The following is a 4,141-nucleotide window of genomic DNA, read 5'->3' on the forward strand; positions in this document are numbered from 1 at the left end:
AAATGGTAAGGGAGAAGTCCGACAGATCCTTTAGCACCTTATTCTTGCTGAGGAGGATTGCACTATTTATTAGCTTTAGCCTTCAATTTCACTCTATTTTTTCTGTTACAGCTCTCAAAAATCATCACACAGTTTATTCCGTAATGATGTTGCTCCTCTAATTGTGCAAGCAAAGCCCACATGTTTCTGTAGGTGCTGTTTTTTTGATTCTAAAGTCTGTTTTTTTCTAATGGTACCTAACTGAAAGCCAGAAGTCACTGACATTCTTTTATTGTACGAGGTGCTTTCCAATAACGAGCAGCTTAGGTGAAAAAGCAGCACTTCAAGATGCGTGGATCCAGAGTAACATGTGGAGTAGGAGACTTAAGCCCTAATGTTGTACTCTAAGATGTGTTCCCTAACCTGAATTGGCAACACAACTATTTTTTTCCACTATTAACCTTTTCATTAGTGCTTTTTGTTTGTGGGTATTTTTGTTTGCTTTTTTTTGTCTTAGTTTCTAATTTTTATGGAGCAGTGACTTTAGCTGGAAAGAAGGGAGAAGCCAAGTATTTCTCAGTGATGACGATAACAATTCTGTCTCTGTATTTGTAGAAAGAGACTGTTTTGCAGGTACAAGATACTTCACTGAGACTGTATTCTAGATAAACAGAAAACCTGACTGAAGAAATTTGTGTCCTTCCAGATTCCTGGGCATTTCAAGCGGTGACTCCTGAACATTCTTGGGAAGAAGACCAGCAACAGATAAGTGATGAGAACCCTGTACAAGTTCCTACAGAGACAGACTACTTAGTTATCGTGGATCGCTATGAGCTCAAAGTATGTCTAATTTCAGCTTTTTTTTAATGCTCAAATAGGACATATTCCTGCAACATGTAAAATTGCAAATTAAGCCCATTGTTAACCGATGCCAATTAAAACAATTAATTGGAAGGACATATAGATAGTGAAAAAATTCAGCCTGTAATGCACTGTGCGTGTTTAGTTTTCACACCTCGTGTAGATTTCTGTAGGCTACCATTTGCTTCTGGTCATCTGTAGTTTAGGAGACAGATTCTTTGCCTAATTTTTAAGATAAAAGGCCTTGCTGAATTTTAAAATACCACACTGACAACCTGCTAGTACTATTATGGATATCGTTTAATGATTTGTAATTTTTATGATGGGTTTGAGGGCTTTTATTTGGGGATTTTTTTTCATGCTTTGATGTATTAAGAACCTGAAAAGGATCTTTATTTCTTGCGGTGATGATTTTAAACCTGAAGTTAGCAGGTTGATGTAAACTAGCTAGCCATGGAGAAGTGACTACTTTTCTGAAATTCCTTGAAAGTGCAGTATTAGAAGTTCTTATATTGTGTGTGTGTGTGTATATATATATATACATGAGGGAGGCAGAGTTTGCTGATAAGATGATAAGCAGCATTATTTCCAGGGGGCAGTAGTATTTCCATTTGGTATGGCTGCTCCCTAAAGCTACATACTCGCAGGCTCACACAGCTAATGGACAGCTGTGGCAGTGGAAGAAGGTGCTGCCACTAGCTTGTCACTGTTGCTGTGCCAGAGATTATTGTCTCTGCATCTTTGGTAATAGAAATGACTGTGTGAGAGAGAGGTGATTGCTACAAGCAGTCACTTTGCTATTTACCCACCCCTGAATTTAAAGGTAGGATTGAGCAAACTAATCCACCTTTGCTCTGGGCGTTTGAGCAATCTGTTCTGCCAGCAGAGCTGTAGGCATGGCACAGGTGGGTAAAGGTAATCACCTAAGGGTGCTTCCTTTTCCAGCTGGCACAGCTGTATCTACAAGATCTGCAGCCTTTTTACAGTGCCCCGTGCTGCTGCAACGCTTCTCTAATGAAATGCAACAGTGGCTTTGCTGTGGCAGCAGCTGTACCTACAAAGAGGATCGTGTCATTCCCTGCTGCTTTGGGAGCAGTCGACTTGCAATTACAACCATTGATGTGATAGATTGATTAGTAGTAAAAGATTGTCCGAAATTTCAGCCTTTCCTTTCTCTGAAATATGAAAAATTAACTCATTTTCCCTTCTGAAATCTCATGGGATATTTAATCTGTTCTCTGAAGTGTCACATTTTATTTAATAGTGTAAGAAAAAGTAGGCTGTCACTTGTATTGTTACTGTTCAACCTCCAAAAACATAGAGCCTATTCAAAGGATCTTGTACTATTCTAAAGTTGTTGTTTTGCTCCATTGTTGTCTTCAGAAACTGTTATGCTTTGTCACTAAGATAATGAAGGGATTTGACATTTATCACCTGGAAAAAGTGTATGGCGTCATTAATCAGTGTATTTACAACCATAGAGAAGACTACGACAAAACCGATTTGGTGGAGGTAATTTTTGTTTTGAATTCTAGCACTTTCTGTCACTGTTACGCAGTATTTGTGTGTTCTGAGATATCATGGTTGTTTAGCATTGCTCTTTACTGCTTAGCTGTCTGTGCACAGACAACAAGAACAGTACGACTTCTCCCTTTCAGTCTGGAAGACGTTTATCCATCTTGCAAAACCATTGTTATATTTGGCATAATTGTTGGCAGTTTCTGCAGGAAAAAGCTTCAACTTGAAGACAATGGGTCCACCCACACAGCCCTTTCAAAGCAGTTAACCTTAGTCTGTCAGTAGTTTTCCTTGAGAACCATTTTGGGAGCGGGAGGACTACGAAGGGAAGGTGCTTTTCTAAGTCTTTCACTCGCTCTCTCTCCCTCTGCAGCCAGTCATGCACGGTGATAGCAGTTGTTCCATCCTTGGAGAGAGATTTAAGTATATAACAAGAGTTTGAGACTTCTCTCTAGTCACACTCTAATCTCTTTTTAACTAATGCGCTTGAGCATCTGTAATTGGGGAGATTTCTGCCTGTGCCAGTTTTACGCTGAGTCAAATTCTCTGGTCTCTTCCTGTAAAAGATGATTTCTGAGTTGTCGGAACCCCTCAGAAATCTGCGTGAGGCATCCATGGTCCAAGTCAGGTGTTCCCAGTATACGCTGGATATTCACACTTCACATTGAAGATCCTTGAACCCATTTATCTTAGAGTTGCTTGTGCCTGAGAACAGATAAAATGTGTTGTGCCGATCAGTCTGCCTTAAAAAGAGAGTGCCTCTTTCTATTAGGCACGGGTCATCTCGATCTCTTCTTCCACATCTGATAAAGAGTTAGAACGGACACTCTGTTCTGCCTGTGAGAGGATTACTTAAATTCAGGGAGGCCTCTCCTAAAAAAAAAAAAAATGAGATCTTTTAGCTCGAGAAGGGATTTATTTATGTTATCTCATGGCCTGTGAACTTGTGTAACTTAACATTTAATTTAAGTGTTAAAAGTTAAGTAGCTTTCTTGGTTTTCTATTTCTTCCTTTAGCTTAGGCAAACAAATCTCTGCTATTCAGAGTGCACTGTACAAGTTAGTCAGGAGCGTGCTCTACTGTATGGAGAGAGAGAGAGAACTTAAGGAGTAATTATTCAAAGTCCAGAAATTAACTTGAGCTTGTTGTGGCTTCTCAGGAACTGTTTCTTCTTTCTAATTGTTGTGAAACCACTGCTGAGAGAGATCCATATAGTTGATATCCTCCTCTCTATTTTGGATGTATAAGGATGCCTCTGAAGCTAGAAGGGGTAACAGGCTGTCGTGATGGTGGTAGCACACTGTTTGCTAAATATTACTAACCATGTATTACAAATTATTTATTTTTATAGTAACAGAAAGTGTTCTTAAGCTTTCATTTGTGCTGACTGCTATTTTGTCTTTTTTTTTCTTACTAGGAAATTAAGAAAGAAATCTCAGCCTTCTGCTCCGACAAGTAGTCTTCAACATACTTAATTTTTACTCTCCAGATGCTTTTGTTGCACACTGTTCTGTTATTTGTAAGCAATTTAGTAAATAGTATCTCATATAGGTATATAAAATTTCATATATAGGTATTTTAAGATATTTTAAATAAATTTGTTTATTTGACCTTTCTTAAATGTATTTAAGTACATTTATTTGATATTTTTGTACTATATATGTAGCTTTCTATTTATTATCCTATATATATATATAGGATAATATAGAAGTGAGAAACAAAGGAAAGAAACCAAAAGCACCTTCCCCCCCATCCACCCTCTTCCACCTCCTCCCCCCCCCGA

The 4,141-nt window shown here is 38.4% G+C and overlaps 1 long non-coding RNA gene across 1 annotated transcript; it reads left to right on the plus strand.

Annotated features, from left to right (window-relative positions):
• Positions 1-672: 672 nt before the first annotated feature.
• LOC311220540 lies at positions 673-3,885 on the plus strand. The gene is made up of 3 exons (XR_014619228.1): positions 673-819; positions 2,224-2,352; positions 3,776-3,885. It is a non-coding gene; the product is annotated as an uncharacterized lncRNA (long non-coding RNA).
• Positions 3,886-4,141: the final 256 nt, after the last annotated feature.

This window comes from Netta rufina, assembly GCF_964035555.1.
Source record: "Netta rufina genome assembly, chromosome: 33".
Classification (NCBI taxonomy): Eukaryota; Metazoa; Chordata; class Aves; order Anseriformes; family Anatidae; genus Netta; species Netta rufina.